Source organism: Aotus nancymaae, unplaced genomic scaffold, assembly GCF_030222135.1.
Source record: "Aotus nancymaae isolate 86718 unplaced genomic scaffold, 86718_ANA_hifiasm-v0.15.2.pri h1tg000092l, whole genome shotgun sequence".
NCBI classification, from domain to species: Eukaryota; Metazoa; Chordata; class Mammalia; order Primates; family Aotidae; genus Aotus; species Aotus nancymaae.
Genome location: NW_026988507.1, coordinates 6,016,387 through 6,035,580, shown reverse-complemented (window position 1 = coordinate 6,035,580; position 19,194 = coordinate 6,016,387). Strand labels below are relative to the sequence as shown.

Genomic DNA, 19,194 nt, shown 5'->3' with positions numbered 1-19,194 from the left:
AGTGTGTCAAATTGCAGATCAGTTGAAGCTGGAGATTGGAGGTCCTTGGAGTACTGTTGGAAGAAATGCTGTTGGAGGTGGGAGCAAGGAAAGCAGTTGTTGGAAGGAGCTTCTTAGAAGAGCCAGTCTCGAAGATACGGTGTAGACAAAGCCTGAAGCCACGCTCTTAATACATTCGCAAGTTGATCTCCAGTGTTTGGTATTCTATTTGTGGCTACACAAATTGAGAAATGTCAAAAATGCAAGTGGCAGAAGAAAAAGGACAGACAATTATTTCTGTAAGGAAAAGTTAAGGTATTGTGATTATTTTAATCTGGGAATGTGGTTCTTAGTGATTTTAGTACATGAGCCGTTTTGGAAAGGAAAAAGAAAAAGATACAAGACAAAAAAACTAGTGATAGTGATTCTGTTCTTTGTTTTTGTTGACCTCACGTGCTAACAGAGGGGTTAACATAAGAAGTGTTTAATCAGCCTTTGTTAATGAATCAGTGTAACTTCCCTGTTTTTCTGTTTGATTTTACAAAGCCACCAATAAAAATAATTTTTGCAAAGAACTATTTATCTGGAATGGAGGAACTGGTAGCCTTTGAAGTTATACCAGTTGCATTATAGTCAAGGTGATCATACAATTTGTCATCCAAAATGGGACACTTTTGAGAATCAAAGGAGACTCTTTATTAATAATTAGGCTAAGACATTAAATATCAACTTAGATTTTCCTCAGTAAATGGGGACATTTGGGCATCCTGATTATAGTTTTTATTTATTAAATACCTTCTCATTAGTCTTTTATTAGTTAATACCAGAAACAAATTAATAGCTTCTGTGGAAATTAAATTTACAAACCTCAGTCATGCAAATGCTATAGGAAAAGTGAAAGGATTAAAATAAAATGAATAAATAAAAATATTTATTGAATGCTTATTTGCTAAGCAATTGTATCTCTCAATTATAGATATACAGCTCAGAGAGATACATAACTTCCTTAAGGTTCCATTGCTAGTAAGTAATAGAGATAAATGAAGCTTTAATTCTATATCTGTCTGACTTGGGACTTTATCAGAATATATATTTGACAGTTCTGGTCTGAAACAAAAAGATATTTAATAACTGTATTTAAGTAAAAATTACAATTCTTACAAAAATTAATGATGTCTCAGAAACAGTTGGAAAATTTCAGAAGAAGAGGCAAATTCAACCTTTTCATGAGGGGTGAGATCTCGTTTCCTAGAATCCTTAAGAACATGCGAGCATCCCTTACTTTGTGGTAATTTAGACAAGGAATGCAAGCCCCGTCACTTTATGCGCTAATGGCGTTAGTGTAACCCATGTATATGAATGCATCATTTTTCTCGTCATTTTCTCCTTCATGTTAGAGGCTTATTCAGTTTTCTCAGTTGAGTGTTTTCAACATATGAAAAATCCTTGTGCTTTTTCCATGGTGATAAGTGCTGATTTTTTAGACTGGCTCAGTCGTGACTTTGTCTACATGTAAGAGACTGGACCACGGTTATTTTATGATTCCCAACTTAAACCTGAGCTGTGCTCTTCTCTTAGGTAGTGGCCAAGACTGGGTACATCTGAAGGATGGTGGGGATGTTGTATTGGGAACAGAGCACCTGGTGGCTTCAAGTCTAGGAGCTGGAATCAGCCCTCTGTGTTCAAATCCTGATTCAGGCATGCAGTAGCTGTGTGGCCTTGGGTAAGTTACTTCATTTCTTTGTACAGAGCTGGCTCCATGGGCATGTGACCTGCATAGCTGCACGGTGCCCTGGTCAGGAGGGCCCTCCACTTGGTTTAGTGTTCTGTAGTTGCTATTTTGAAATGTGTCATATTTTTTGAACAAGGAGATCCATGTTTTCCTTTTGCACTTGGTCTCAAAAATTAAGTAGCTGGTTCTGTTTCTTAGCCTTAGATTTTTTATTTGTAAAACACGGATGGTAATCTTTTCTTCATCTTTGTGTACATAGGATCCTCCTAGGAAAGGATATGCCAGTGGGAGGGTTGAGTCAGGCAGTGAGTTTAATATAAACTAATTTATTTTAAAAAGAAGGTTGAACTTGGCTATTATATGGTGTCCACCTCTCATGTTGTTTTTTTAACTTATCTTGCTGTAGACTTGTGCCTCGGGGTATGGGGGGAAATTATAGACTCTTTTACATGAGAATATCCAGGAGGCATTAGGAGCAAAGGCAGCCTTGTTTTGGAACTGTGGTCAGGTAGCATCATACGAAGAAGGAGGAGAGGGTTTCTCTTTTCTTCTATAAAACTGGGCTTTGGGATCATATTTTTGGGATAGCATCAGTACCATAACTTGGGTAGACTGGCATTGCATAAGTCCCAGTAGCACAGACAATAGTGGGGCCAAAGTTCCCTGTTAGGATTTTAAGGACTTTGAAGAGCCAATCAGCCGATGCAATCACTGCCATTACCAACACAAAATGAACCGACATCTTCATAGGAGGACATGGCAGGTGCCGGGTTGTTTCTCAGGCATTGCATTAAAAACATATGTGAGAAATCACCTGCATGCTCTGAGAAATAATTGGAATGGATTTTGTAAAGTGCTGGAAGTACTTTAAAAACTAGTGAAGAAATAACATCAGAGAAATGTGGATTACTGATAAAATTAAGAATTATAATATATTCAGAGTGGCCTGTGACATAAAAATTACCTTGATATATGAGCCACTTTTTCTTCTGTTAATTAATGACAGAAAGAATTGGATTTCAGTGACATATAAAGCAACATAACATTCAAGCAAATCGTAGCTTGAACACCAAAGGTAAGGAAGAAACAATCTTTAATGAAAAGGTTACTAATTCATCTCTTCTTTATAAAAACGAATAATGGATCATTATTGTGATGTTAGAAAGGTTTTCATATCTTGCTCAGACCTTCCAGCTCATGAAGTTAAGGGCTGTTTAGCATGTAAGTGAGATGTTCTGTTCATGATCTTACATTTATACTGTAGATTTAAATATGGATAGCAAATCAGCACGTATCTTCAATTAACCAATGCTGATATGTATTTGAGTGATCAGTGTTCGCAACAATATGTTAATTTCTGATTACACATGGATAAACATAGTTGTTGCCTTCGTAGTTGAACTTTAGTATAATAAATATAGCCCTTTGAGAATGGTAGTAGATAATGAACTAATTGGGGATTTACTGTAGCAGGTTATAAAATGGCCCAATGGAAGATATGAAAAACAAGAAACCAAGCACCAACCATTTCCAGGAGCAGTAGTAGACAGGCCTTAAACTATTGATTTGACAGTTTGGACCATTAGAATAAAGACCCAACTAAGAAGCAGATTTCCCAGTCTGCAGAGCCTGCCGGGGAGAAGAAATATGCCATTTAACAAGGACCTTGCCCAGGTGTTTTTGCTTCTACCAGCTGGCAACTGCAGAATGTGGTACAGTCTCATACTCACCAGGAGACATTACAACAAGTTCCCGGGGAGTTAACACATAGAAAATATCCAGGCAGGCTCAGCAGGAACAAAGCTTTAATATTCTTAACCTGCTGAAGGCAGTGAAAAGCGTTCATTAGAACAGTTGCTCTAATGAGTCACATTTGTATCACCTTCCGAGCCTGTGTTTCTTTACTAGTTGCTACTTTGAAGCTAGCATTTCCACAGGTACATCTTGCTGCAAACAGGTCAAGAACTCTGCTCTGAAGTTGCGCAGAATTTGAAGACCTTTATTTTCATTTAATGTTCGAATCATTTCAGTTTATACCCTATGTGAGAACATTTGCCAAAAGGAACTCTTTTTTTTGTTACTTTTGTCTGATCTAAATTTATTACTTAGAAATGTTGAGCTAAATTTAGCACTTAGAAACATAAACAAGGGCTGGAACGACTACATTTTCCAGTCTTTTAACATGGCCAAACATCATATAACATGTCAGCCCTGAGCTTGGTTAATTTACTGCACTTTTCTGTTGATTGGAAGGGAATGAGTCCTAGAAGATTTTGCTTTCACTTTGCAATACCATCTGCTAAATTGCTAAATTATATTCTAAGCATTTTTTTTAAATGAAGGGGTTCTTTTCTAAGAACAACTTAGTAACATTAAGATAATTTCACTTGCAGTTGTGACCTTGAAAAAGATGCAAAATGTGACTGCTTCACCCTTTTGGCATAGTCCTTCAAACAAAACAAAGGATTCCAACAGCATCATTTTATTATTCCTTTTGTTGACCATTCATGTTCTTCATTCATACTTTGTATTTTATTATTCATAGAAAATATTTTCTTCTCAAAGACATAGCTTTAGAAATTCCCTATAAGAAAATATGTTGGTTTTGTACCTATATTGTACAAACGCAAAGAGAAGAAGGAAAGATACCAGTATTTTTTTTTTTTGACATTTCCTACAAGCAAGTATCTCAAAAGAAATGCAAAAACCAAGAGACAGAATTCAGAAAGGAAAATTACAGGGATTAAATAATCATAACTCCTGTATTGATGATAAAAACTTAGGAAAAGAAAATGGTGTAATTATCCAAAATGTTTTACTTTGAGAAATCGAACACCATTTGTCTAAAAGACATTTTCATATTATTGGCACTTTTGTTCCCCTCAACTAGTGTTTTGCAGGATCACGCCTTCAGAGCAGAGAGATATGCCAATGACAGAAATCTTTAAGATTCCTCAGAATTTTAGTTGATTTGTTGTTGGAGTTAACATTAAAACCACATTGAGTAATTTGAACTGGATAAGTTGACTGAGGATAGATGTCAAGCAACACACATGACACAGCTCTTTAACATTCTAGGAAAGTGGCTGTCCTCAGTTGGATACAGCATTTCGACAGCATGTGTGCAAACGTATCTGGTTCATCCATGGCGAGTCATTTGTAGCTGCAAGTATACTCTGCGGGTAACATAAGAACCAATTCATGATTGGATGAACCACAGGGGAGGCACTTTGGTACTCAACTTTCAATATATTCTGCTTTTACATATTTACATTTTAGTACTTAAGGATATCTCAAGATATTTTAGGTAAGGCAGATCTGATGATCTCAAAATAAGATTTTATGAGGTTATGGGTAAACAAACTATAAAATTATTTATCTCCGGAGAGGTACTATTTTATATGAATTCAAAATGAGGGCCAGGTGCGGTGGCTCACACCTGTAATCCCAGCACTTTGGGAGGCCGAGGTGGGTGGATCACCTGAGGTCAGGAGTTTGAGACCAGCCTGGCCAACATGGTAAAAATCCATCTCTACTGAAAATACAAAAAAATTAGCCAGGTATGGTGGCAGGCACCTGTAATCCCAGCTTCTTGGGAGGCTGAGGCAAGAGGATCACTTGAACTGGGGCGGCACAGGTTGTAGTGTGCCAAGATCACTCAGTTGCACTCCAGGCTGGGTAACAGAGTGAAACTTCATCTCCGAATAAAAGAAAATGAGTGCATATGGGAGTCTTTCTCTAGGTATATTGAGGTTTGACAGTTCTGTCCAAAGTACCATTGTAGAACTTTAAAAACCATATGAGAAACACAAATTTCTTTTCTCATGTTGTATTAGTCTGTTCTCACACTGCTAATAAAGACATACCCAAGCCTGAATAATTTATAAAGGAAAGAGGTTTAACTGACTCACAGTTCAGCATGGCTGGGGAGGCCTCAGGAAACTTACAATCATGGCAGAAGGGAAAGCAAACACATCCTTCTTCAAATGGCAACAGCAAGGAGAAGTGCCAAGCAAAACAGGGAAAAGCCCTTTATAAAACCATCAGATCTCACCAGAACTCACTCACTATGATAAAAACAGCATGAAGGTAACTGCCCCCATAATTAAATGACCTCCCACCTTGTCTCTCCCATGACACATAGAGATTATGGAAACTACAATTCAAGTTGAGATTTGGGTGGGGACATGACCAAACCATATCACATGTCATGCATAAAGATGATGTTTTTAAGAAAGGGACTTTTCTCAAAGAGGATAGTTTTATGTTCTAGGTCAGCAAACTGTGGCTCATGGGCCACATCTCACCTCCTACCTGTTTTGGCATGGTCTGTGAGCTAAGGATGATTTTTATGTTTTTAAATGGTTGAAAAAAATCAAAAGTAGAATAATATTTTATGACTCAATGAAGATGATATGAAATTTAAGTTTCAGTTTCCATAAGTAAAGTTTTATTGGAACACAGTCACATTCATTCATTTATGTATTGTCTGATGTATTGTCTGTTATATATGGCTACTTTTGTGTTTCCATGGCAGAGTAGAATTGTAACAGATGATCTCACCTACAAAGCCTAAAATATTCACTATCTATCCCTTCGCAGAAAAAGTTTGCCCACTTGTGTTCTAAATTACTTATCTTCTGATTTTGATATAAGATTGCATAATGGTCTGGTGGGGGAACTAGGGGAGGGATAGTGAGGGATGGGGAGTTGGGGAGGGATAACATGGGGAGAAATGCCAGATATAGGTGATGGGGAGGAAGGCAGCAAACCACAATGCCATGTATGTACCTATGCAACAGTCCTGCATGTTCTTCACATGTGCCCCAGAACCTAAAATGCAATAATATATATATATAAAACATATATATATATATAAAGATTGCATAATGAAAAGTGTTCTTATATTTAAATTGGAATTTGTTATAATTACTTTTGGACTAATATTATGAACAAATAATTATAACAGATTTAAATAAACCATAGTATTATTTTCCACTAGCATTTGCATGGCATGAAATAGGTCCCCAATAAGTATTTTTTGAAGAAATAGATAAATAAATTGACATATGAAGCTGAAATATATTGGTACTGAAAGAATAATCCGTTTTAGCCACTTCTGATTTAGTTTAAATTCTATTTTTGAAAACTTGTTTAATTTAGTAATATTTGTCATGTCTCTGAAGTAATCAGTTGCCATAAATTTGAAAATGATATAGTTGTGGAATCACAAACCATATTTGTGTCTGATTTAATTCAGCTAAATGTGATCCTAATTAGATGCATGGTGTTCTAGCTTTTTGTATTCCCCAGTTCATTTTTTGTGGTTTCTTTGTGCCAGGCAGTATTAAACATAAATGCAAATCTCTACAGTTATTCACACTGAGAGACAGAAGTGTCTGTGTTCTGTGATCATCTGTTTATACATTAAAAAACCTCATTTGTAGAGAATCAATAATTAGATGGCCTTGGAATATAAATCTGAGATTTCTGCTGTGCAATGTTTTCCTTCTGATAGACTCAAGTTCTGAGTTTGAGGCTTCCATGATTATTGATTATAATTATTTTTAAAGTTATTGACTCCTTTGGGGATTTATTTGAGACTGAAGTAAGTTCAACATGCAAAACTTCTGAGTAGTAAACAAATAAATCTGTAATCTCATCAAGCAAGTTATTTACTGGAAGCCTTGTAAATTAGAAGCATGATGCCCCACAATTCCATTAATAAAATCTCATCAGCATAATTTAATGTCACATATATAGTATTAGGTTTTAGAGCCAGAACCACAATTACTGTGAGAGAGAGTTAGTTGTATAAATCGTAATGGGAGAAACTTTCAAAACAATTTAGAACACACAGGTATACTAGAAAAACTCTCCTTGGTAAAGAATATAAAATATTATTTAATTTATATTAATGAAATTATCCACCAAATAATTGTGATTTATAAGATCCTTTCAACAGAAAGGACTCCAACTATTGCTAATAGAATAGTTGTAAAAATTATTCTGTAAAATAGAATAATTCCATTAGAATGACATTGATACCATATTAATCTTTATCTACACAGTTTGATATAAAATCAAAATTGTACCCATGTTATTTATAATCATGAAATCCATGGAAGTGTAGAAAATTTCAGTAAGAGTTAGAAAGGAATTTAACAATTAAAAATTTTAAGGATTTCTTAGTCCAAATTCAACATTTTTTCTCTAGGAATGTGTGAAACTTAACTGATACTACTGAGTATTTTAAGTGACTTCTAATTGTGTTTGAAGGAAGTATTATCTATCGCTTCTATAGCTACTGTTTTCTGTAGGTTTCTGTTCTAAATCAGTCTATAGGAATATAGACATAGATATAGATATTACTAAATCTTTTCTTATAAGCAAAACAGTAAACATCCTTACTTATGGTTTTTAAAAACATGTATACATGATTGATCAATAAAATAGAATTGAGGGAAATATGTTACATAAAAGTACATTCTAGAAAATAAAGGAGAAAAATTGGAAATAATTACAACTATTAAATAATAATTATATAACAGTTTTACACAATATAACAGTTTTACATATAAGCCTTTAAAGACATTGAAATATACCAATTTATAAATATATTTCATGCAACACGAAAGTATGTTACACACACAACAATATAATGAACTCTACTACCCAAATCAGGAATCAGAATACTACTAGTAGTCTTACCCTGCATCCCTTCACACGTAGTGATTATTTTGAATATTGGCTTTATTTCTCCCATGACTTTATTTTGAAATAGTTTTGTGTCATGTGTGTGTGTGTGTGTGTGTGTGTAGCCAAAAGTATGTTGCTTGATTTTGCTTATCTTGGAACTTCTTTTTGTAATTTGTTTTTTTCATCTTTGATGTTGTGAGTATACTTTATTATTTTCTTCTAGTAAAACTTTCCATTGTGTGAGTATACCACAAGTTATTTATCCATTTTTCTTTCTTTCTTTTTTTTTTTTTTTTGAGAGGGAGTCTTGCTCTGTAGCCAGGCTGGAGCGCAGTGGCGCGATCTTGGCTCACTGCAACCTCTGCCTCAGCCTCCTGAGTAGCTGGTACTACAGGCACGTGCCACCACACCCAACTAATTTTTGTATTTTTAGTAGAGATGGGGTTTCACCATGTTGACCAGGACGATCTTGATCTCTTGACCTCATGATCCACCTGCCTTGGCCTCTCAGAGTGCTGGGATTACAGGCGTTAAGCCACCACACCTTGCCTCCATTTTTCTGTTGTTGGACATTTGGACTATTTCTGGTTTTCTTCCCAGTTTTATAGGTGCTCCTATGAATATTAGTGTAAACATCTTCCTTTAAACATGTGCAAAAGTTTTTCTGGGAATATAACGAAGAGCAGAGTTGCAAGACCATGACTTATCCAAATGTTCAACTTGGATATTGAACATTTATGTTCAGTAACATAAATAACATAGTCAATTATCACATAATGACAAATTGTTTTCAAAAATGTTTATACCAGTTTACATTATACCTGGTAATATTACATTTGATCCATATCCTTACTTAAATTTGTATTGGATATTGTCAGATCATTTATTTATTTATTTTTGTTTTTGAGACATGGTTTCACTCTGCCACCCAGGCTGGAGTGCAGTAGTGGGATCTTGGCTCACTGTAACCTCCACTTCCTAGCTCAAGCAATCTCTCCTGCCTCAGCTTCCTTAGTAGCTGGGAGTACAGGCACGCACCACCATGCCAGGCTAATTTCATGTATTTTTTGCAGACATGGGATTTCGCCAGGTTACTCAGGCTGCTCTTGAACTCCTGGACTCAAGCAATTCACCCGCCTTGGCCTCCCAAAGCCCTGGGGTTACAGGTGTAAGCCACTGCATCTGGTCAGATTTCGTAATTCATGCTAATAATATTTTGGGTGTAAAATGATCTCACTGAGGTCTTAGTTTTCATTTGCTTGATTACTAATGAGAGTGCTCATCTTCTATATTTTTATTACTATCATATTTTTTTTTGCATATGTGAAATGTCTTTCGTTTTGTCATGTATTTTGTTCAGTTTTTCCTCCCAGTTAGGTTTTCTTTTTTCCTATTGATTTATATTAAATTCGTTTTCCTAAATAAAAGTATCCTTAGATACAACAAAAAACACAAACAAAATGTTTTGAACACAACAGTTTCAAATGTTATATGAATTCTCTAAAGCAGTATGTTGTATTTATTAAAATGATCTCCAAGAAGAAAATGTCTAACTGGTTAAATACTAGTTTAAAGATAGAAGACAGACTAAATCATCTATATATATAGCTAGAAATATGTTTGTGTTTTTTCAACCCAAAACTAAGAGTGATCCTTTATCCTAAAGCCTTTAGATTCTAACATATTTATTAGTGAGGCAAAGGGAATACTAAACTTGGCTCTGACGTTTTTATATTATTTCAACATCATTTATATTATACTTGTACTTTGAAAAGTCTTCCAATATCCATGGACCAAAAAAGTTCAGCATGATAACTACTTAAGCCATTGCTACCATATCTGTAGATTTGTTTTAAGCCTTTGTCAGTAGTGTATCATTATGTCATTATCAATATAACATACTATCAATATAAAAGGTACTTAAATGTCATTATACTAATTATTTTAATTATTAAAATATAGCTTTAAAATCCAATTGTGTCCTAAAGTGATATTTCACTGTAAGAGGCAAACGTATTATGTGAAGTATGAGCTTTCCCTGTTGTGTCTTTCATTCTTTCCCTCATCTGTATCAGAAAAGGCCACTATCTGGGGATAATTATTCACTTCACCTTTTCTACCTGGTAAGATGGCTTGAATTCCCAAGATCTGTCCTTTTCAGGGCTTCATACTGGTATCTCAGGCTCCCATGCTAAGCCTAATTTATTGACTTCATATACTTATAGTGGCATAACAATGGCCACGTGGATTCTGTACTAAATATACTTTCATGTCGTTGCTTCCTATATAAAAAAGCACTCAATCCTACTGGTACCATCAGACCAGTGCTCCTCACGTGGTGTGAAAGTTTATATGAAATCCAGTTTCTGAAGAGTAAGTAAACTTTATACGGGAGGACTTCCCTGAAATTTTTTTTTTTTTTTTGAGATGGAGTTTCGCTCTTGTTGCCCAGGCTGGAGTGCAATGGCGCGATCTCGGCTCACTGCAACCTCCGCCTCCTGGGTTCAGGCAATTCTCCTGCCTCAGCCTCCCGAGTAGCTGAGATTACAGGCACGCGCCACCATGCCCAGCTAATTTTTTGTATTTTTAGTAGAGACGGAGTTTCACCATGTTGACCAGGATGGTCTCGATCTCTTGACCTCATGATCCACCCACCTCGGCCTCCCAAAGTGCCCTGAAATTTTTTTCCCAAAAAGTTTTTACTTTTAGCTTGCTTCTCTGTACCAACTAATATAAGCAGAATTTCTGAAAATTGCATTCAGCTAGGGTTGCTGTGAAGATTCAATGAGAGTGCCTGCTATATAGGAAGTTTTCATTAAATGTTACCAGTGAGGAAAATGATGTTGATTTTGTATTGTTAGAAATCTTGACACATTGGCATCATCCTCATTTTGCTACTGATTTGTAAGGCTACCTCATTAGACCTTTATTTTGAATGTACAAACATTTCTCATTTGTAGTCTTTGGAGGCCTACTTTTACACGTGTTTTATTTCCATAAGTACCTAAAGCTAATTTGACAGATACTTTGTCTCATTTCTTCTACTGTAGTGTCTAGAAACATGCTTTACATAGCACTCAATAAATGTTGCTTGATTAAATTAATACATGGTTACTAGGGCATCTGCATGTTATAACCACAGATTAAGAAATTTGTGATACAGAACATGTATTCATTTGAACTTCAAAGTAAGAATCCTAATTATAAAGCTGATATCAAGGTGGCTAGTGGTTCTGGGGCTCTGGTATAATCACCCTGTCTGGTTTGCTATCACCAAATTATCAATTTGGGAGCTTGATTTGAGCACACTTGCAAAAGCATATCACCTTAGCTCCCCCTCTACAGGGGTCCACGAGTCCATTTTCAGCCACGCAGAAAATAGATTGAGAAACATATGTTTAGGGGAAAGCTAAATGGTGTTTTCTCACCTGCGAAAGGCAGTTGTTAATCATACATTTTAGCTCTCATATGCCATCTCACTAAATCTGTACTACTTTGATATTATAGGGCGAGGCATGGTGGCTCACACCTGTAATCCCAACACTTTGGGAGGCCAAGGCTGGTGGACCATGAGGTCAAGAAATCGAGACCATCCTGTCCAACATGGTAAAACTTCGTCTCTACTAAAAATACAAAAATTAGCTAGGCATGGTGGCAAGCACCTGTAGTCCCAGCTACTCGGGAGGCTGAGGTAGGAGAATCGTTTGAACCCAGGAGGTGAAGATCGTGCCACTGCACTTCAGCCTGGCGACAGAATGAGACTCTGTCTCAAAAAAAGAAAAAGAAAAAAACAGAAATTATAGAACATCTTTTGTTTTCTCAAAGAGAGAAATTATCTTCTTTATCCCCATGCCTGACCATTCCTGAACATAACAATTATAAAACGTATAAAAACACTATGTCTTTAGTCACCTTCTTAGGCTATTTTTTTTCCAGAGAAGAGTAAGAATAAATAAAATAGTGCTTCTTTCAAAATTAAAATTTCTTCTGGAGTCACAGTTTCTGAAAAAAGAGAGAAGAGGTTGAAGAGTAGGAGAAAAGAGAGAAATAAGGAATGAGACAGAGTAGTACAGGGGTTTAAATTAATTTAATTATTCTCCTTTATCAGGATTTTCTGCTATAAGTCATCTAAGGTCAATTTACTCCCAACATTAGTTTTAAAAAAGAGAAGTGGCCGGGCGCGATGGCTCATGCGTGTAATCTCAGCACTTTGGGAGGCCGAGGCGGGTGGATCATGAGGTCAAGAGATCGAGACCATCCTGGCCAACATGGTGAAACCCCATCTCTACTAAAAATACAAAAAAATTAGCTGGGCATGGTGGTGCGCACCTGTAGTCCCAGCTACTTGGGAGGCTGAGGAGAATTGCTTGAACCCGGGAGGCGGAGGTTGCAGTGAGCCGAGGTCGTGCCACTGCACTCCAGCCTGGTGCCTGGTGACTGAGTGAGACTGTCTCAAAAAAAAAAAAAAAAAAAAAAAAAAAAGAGAAGTGATCCAGAAAGCTAACAATAGAAAATGATGATAAACTTTGCTAGAGCTTTTATTCAGCAGGAGATTGAATATTAAAATGCTTTGGCTTGGGGAAACTTGGATGTTGCTTCCAACCAACTCTTTTTTTTTTTTTTTTGAGATGAAGTCTTGCTCTGTCCCCAGGCTGGAGTGCAGTAGTGTGATCTCAGCTCACTGTAACCTCCACCTCCCGGGTTCAAGCAATTCCCCTACCTCAGCCTCCTGAGTAGCTGGGACTACAGGTGTGCACCCCCATGCCTGGTTAATTTTTTTGTATTTCAGAAGAGACGGGGTTTCACCGTGTTGGCCAGGATGGTTTCACTCTCCTGACCTCGTAATCTTCCTGCCTTGGCCTCCCAAAGTGCTGGAATTACAGGTGTGAGCCACTGCGCCCAGCTGCAGCTCTTGATTCCTGCCCCCATTCTACTTTGGTCCTGTTTTCCATCCCAGATCTAGATTTGTTCTGCATGCTGGCCTTCGACTCTGTTTCTGTTCAAATCCAGACCTGCTTTGCTTTCTTAGTTTCTGGCGCAAGGCCTAAGCAAAATTCTTTCTGGATAGATTAGAGATTCAGATTGTCGAGGGCCATTTGCAAGCAGCTGTACTGTTGCATTTGAGGTTTTGGTAGGCTCTTTCACTATCAAACAAAAGATGGAGGCCTAATTCTTAGAAACAGATTTTACTTTTAGCCATGAAATATATGAACATAGTATATGAGGCCCAACAATACTCATGGCCTATATTGCAATGAGCAGGGTGACTTCCTTAGTCCTGTTTCCGTCGGACAACAACTTTGATCTCATTTTAATTAAATTCATTGCCATTATTTACATTATCATGACTTTAATTAATGTTTTTAGAACCAAGCAGAAGATAGGATGCCATTGTTCTTATGCTTCTTATACACACTGTCATAGATCTATTCCTATCCTAGTTCTTTTTACTTTTGGTCTGTGCCATAAAATTAGTACAATTTAGTATTTATATAATATTATGTTATTAATTTTACAACATAAAATAACTCAGCATTTTAATCAATATTCATATTGCCCTAAAAATGCTCTTTTATTCACTAATTGCTTCAAGGTATGTTGAGTAGGAAGTATGTTGGATTTTGTGTGTGTGTGTGTCTTATAACAATGTGCTAAACATACAAAATGTATTCAATAAGGACCTTAATTGATATAACTGAATTTACGGTGTTTTTCCTTACCATTCTTATTTTTTTATTTTTCTTTATTTATTTTTTTGAGACAGAGTCTCACTCTTGTCAGTCAGGTTGGAGTGCAGTGGTATGATCACGGCACACTGCAGCCTCAATCTCCCCAGGCTCTGGTCATCCTCTTACCTCAGCCTGCTGAACAGATGAGACTATAGGCACGTGCCCCCACGCCCAACCAATTTCCCTATTTCATGAAGAGATGGGGTGTTACCATGTTTCCCAGGCTGGTCTCAAACTCCTGGGCTCAAGTGATTCACCCTCCTTGGCTTTCCAAAGTGCTACGATTACAGGCATGAACCACCACACCTGGCCTCCTTATTATTTTTAAATTGGTAAGTTTCCAGATATATATCATTCAAAGATGTTTCTCTCTGCCTCTCTAATCTTCACATGTATTTACCAAAGGAGCAGACAATCTGTGCATTATTTGTTTATAAAGTACAAAAGGAGCTCTAAACTGATACAAAATAATGGTTCCTAAACTTTTGATATCAGAAGTATTTTACATTCTTAAAATTTATTGAGCACCCCAAAGATTTACTTTAGAAAATTCTGGAAAATACAAATGTATGCCAGCACAGCATTCTTTCAGCTGACAACATGATGATACCATATGCCCCTTAGCCTCTGGCACACTTCACTGTAACTTTAGATAATAAGAGTGAAAGAGTCAAATAACAGCTTACTCCTGTTATAAAAACAGTTTTGTTGTTGCAGAACTCAAAGGGTGTCTCCAGGGCTTCTCAGCAACACTCTAGGAATTTCTGTATAAATATGAAGCGGTAATGATTAGTAATATTTGCAGAGCAGCTTAAGGTTAAAATGTAGTTTCACAAATGTTTTCTCTTTGATTTTCTCCAGTAACGCTGTGAGATTAATATAGTCATGACAATATTACATAAGTTTACAGGTAATAAAAAAATTATATCCAGAGAAATTCAGTGATTGTCTCATGGGGACTCAGCTAATAAAATTAACTCAGATCTTTTAGTTCCAGAGCTTGTGATTTTTCCATTATATTGTATTTCCCCTTAAAAATTTTCCATAAAACTCCTCAAGGATCTAGAACCAGAAATACCATTTGACCCAGCAATCCCATTACTGGATATATACCCAAAGGATTATAAATCATTCTACTATAAAGACACATGCACACATATGTTTATTGCAGCACTATTCACAATAGCAAAGACTTGGAACCAACCCAAATGCCCATTAATGATAGACTGAATAAAGAAAATGTGTAAATTCTGGATATCAGCCCTTTGTCAGATGGGTAGGCTGCAAAAATTTTTTCCCATTCTGTTGGTTGCCGATTCACTCTATTGACTGTTTCTTTTGCCGTGCAAAAGCTGTGGAGTTTGATTAGGTCCCATTTGTCTATTTTGGCTTTTGTTGCCAATGCTTTTGGTGTTTTGGTCATAAAGTCCTTGCCTACGCCTATGTCCTGAATGGTTTTGCCTAGGTTTCCTTCTAGTGTTTTTATGGTGTTACGTCTTATGTTTAAGTCTTTAATCCATCTGGAGTCAATTTTAGTGTAAGGTGTCAGGAAGGGGTCCAGTTTCTGCTTTCTGCATATGGCTAGCCAGTTTTCCCAACACCACTTATTGAACATGGAATCCTTTCCCCATTGATTGTTTTTTTCAGGTTTGTCAAAGATCGGGTGGTTGTAGATATGTTGTGTCGCCTCCGACGTCTCTGTTCTGTTCCATTGGTCTATATCTCTGTTTTGGTACCAGTACCATGCTGTTTTGATTACTGTAGCCTTGTAGTATAGTTTGAAGTCCGGTAGTGTGATGCCTCCTGCTTTGTTCTTTTTGCTTAGAATTGACTTGGCTATGCGGGCTCTCTTTTGGTTCCATATGAAGTTTAAGGTGGTTTTTTCCATTTCTGTGAGGAAGGTCATTGGTAGCTTGATGGGGATAGCGTTGAATCTGTAAATTACTTTGGGCAGTATGGCCATTTTCACGATATTAATTCTTCCTAACCATGAACATGGAATGTTTCTCCATCTGTTTGTGTCCTCTCTTATTTCGTTGAGCAGTGATTTGTAGTTCTCCTTGAAGAGGTCCTTTACGTTCCTTGTTAGTTGTATTCCTAGGTATTTTATTCTCTTTGTAGCAATTGTGAATGGCAGTTCGTTCTTGATTTGGCTCTCTTTAAGTCTGTTATTGGTGTATAGGAATGCTTGTGATTTTTGCACATTGATTTTGTATCCTGAGACTTTGCTGAAGTTGCTTATCAGTTTCAGGAGATTTTGGGCTGAGGTGATAGGGTCTTCTAGATATACAATCATGTCGTCTGCAAATAGAGACAATTTGACTTCCTCCTTTCCTAATTGAATACCCTTTATTTCTTTTTCTTGCCTGATTGCTCTGGCTAGAACTTCCAGTACTATATTGAATAGGAGTGGTGAGAGAGGGCATCCTTGTCTAGTGCCAGATTTCAAAGGGAATGCTTCCAGTTTTTGCCCATTCAGTATGATATTGGCTGTCGGTTTGTCATAAATAGCTTTTATTATTTTGAGATACGTTCCATCGATACCTAGTTTATTGAGGGTTTTTAGCATAAAGGGCTGTTGAATTTTGTCGAAGGCCTTCTCTGCATCAATTGAGATAATCATGTGGTTTTTGTCTTTGGTTCTGTTTATGTGGTGAATTACATTTATAGACTTGCGTATATTGAACCAGCCTTGCATCCCCGGGATGAATCCTACTTGATCATGGTGGATAAGCTTTTTGATGTGCTGTTGTAATCGGCTTGCCAGTATTTTATTGAAGATTTTTGCATCTATGTTCATCATGGATATTGGCCTGTAGTTTTCTTTTCTTGTTGAGTCTCTGCCGGGTTTTGGTATTAGGATGATGTTGGTCTCATAAAATGATTTGGGAAGGATTCCCTCTTTTTGGATTATTTGGAATAGTTTCAGTAGGAATGGTACCAGTTCCTCTTTGTATGTCTGGTAGAATTCGGCTGTGAGACCATCTGGGCCTGGGCTTTTTTTGGGTGGTAGGCTCTTAATTGCTGCCTCGACTTCAGACCTTGTTATTGGTCTATTCAGGGTTTCGACTTCTTCCTGGTTTAGGCATGGCAGGAGACTACTGTCCAGGAATTTATCCATTTCTTCCAGGTTTTCTAATTTATGTGCATAGAGTTGTTTGTAATAATCTCTGATGATGGTTTGAATTTCTGTGGCATCTGTGGTGATATCCCCTTTATCATTTTTTATTGCATCTATTTGGTTATTCTCTCTTTTCTTTTTTATTAGTTTGGCTAGTGGTCTGTCTATTTTGTTGATCTTTTCAAAAAACCAGCTCCTGGATTTATTGATTTTTTGTAGGGTTTTTCGTGTCTCTGTCTCCTGCAATTGTGCTTTGATCTTAGTTATTTCTTGTCTTCTGCCAGAATTTACAATGAACTAAAAAAGATTTACAAGAAAAAAACAAACAAGTCCATTCAAAAATGGGCGAAGGATATGAACAGATACTTTACAAAAGAAGACATACAAGAGGCCAACAAACATATGAAAAAATGCTCATCATCACTGGTCATTAGAGAAATGCAAATCAAAACTACATTGAGATACCATCTCACGCCAGTTAGAATGGCGATCATTAAAAAATCTGGAGAAAACAGATGCTGGAGAGGATGTGGAGAAATAGGAACACTTTTACACTGTTGGTGGGAGTGTAAATTAGTTCAACCACTGTGGAAAACAGTGTGGCGATTCCTCAAGGACCTAGAAATAGAAATTCCATTTGACCCAGCAATCCCATTACTGGGCATATATCCAAAGGATTATAAATCATTCTACTATAAGGACACATGCACACGAATGTTCATTGCAGCACAGTTTACAATAGCAAAGACCTGGAACCAGCCCAAATGCCCATCGATGATAGACTGGACAGGAAAAATGTGGCACATATACACCATGGAATATTATGCAGCCATTAAAAAGGAGGAGTTCACATCCTTCGTAGGGACATGGATGAACCTGGAAAACATCATTCTCAGCAAACTGACACAAGAGCACAAAATCAAACACCACATGTTCTCACTCATAGGCGGGTGTTGAACAGGGAGAACACATGGACACAGGGAGGGGAGCACTATACACGGGGGTCTGTTGGGGGGGAGGGGGGATAGTGGGGGGGTGGGGAATTGGGGAGGGATAGCATGGGGAGAAATGCCAGATGTAGGTGAGGGGGAGGGAGGCAGCAAATCATACTGCCAGGTGTGCACCTGTGCAACAACCTTGCATGTTATTCACATGTACCCCAAAACCTAAAATGCAATAAAAAAATAAATAAATAAATAAATAAATAAATAAATAAAAAAAAGAAAATGTGGCACATACACACAATGGAATACTATGCAGCCATAAAAAGGATGAGTTCATATCCTTTGCAGGGACATGGGTAAAGCTGGAAACCATCATTCTCAGCATACTAACACAAGAACAGAAAACCAAACACCACATGTTCTCACTCATAAGTGGGAGTTGAACAATGAGAACACATGGACACAGGGAGGGGAACATCACACACTGGAGCCCGTTGGGGTATGGGTGGCAAGGGGAGGGATAGCATTAGGAGAAATTCGTACTGTAGATAATGGGTTGATGGGTGCAGCAAACCACCATGGCACGTGTATACCTATGTAACAAATCTGCACATTCTGCACATGTATCCCAGAACTTCAAGTATTAAAAAAAAATTCCATAAAACAAGGTTAGTTGGGTTAAATCCAGTTCTATCATAGCATCTGGACTATGAGGCTGATTTGAATTAGAACTGGTCTCCATTTAGATTATGATTGATCTTGTGATATCTAATCTGGTCCTGGATGACACCTGAAAGTTGAATGTGGTTCAAGGTTAACCTGAAGATCTGGGGAGACTTCCTTAGGTAGATCTTAGGTAGTTCTGAGCATACACCTATCATGAACCTATAATTCTGCTGCAGAATTTACCTGGACTCTTAGGCACAAATGGTGGACATCTGAGCTATACCACTCAGGGTCACTGGATACTTAATTTAACTGACTTGCCAA

At 37.1% G+C, this 19,194-nt stretch overlaps 1 protein-coding gene across 5 annotated transcripts in view; it reads left to right on the top strand.

Annotated features, from left to right (window-relative positions):
• TMEM117 (transmembrane protein 117) overlaps positions 1-19,194 on the top strand; it is a 542,479-nt gene that overhangs the window by 220,030 nt on the left and 303,255 nt on the right. The window contains exons 1-2 of one of the 5 annotated variants that reach the window (XM_064369844.1): positions 37-294; positions 1,558-1,702. The exons of 3 other annotated variants lie outside the window; for them this stretch is intronic. The gene's annotated coding sequence lies outside the window, so the exon portion shown is untranslated. Of the gene's footprint in view, positions 1-36; positions 295-1,557; positions 1,703-19,194 lie in introns of those variants that run through there. One more of the 5 variants, XM_012459075.2, reaches the window with a different exon arrangement.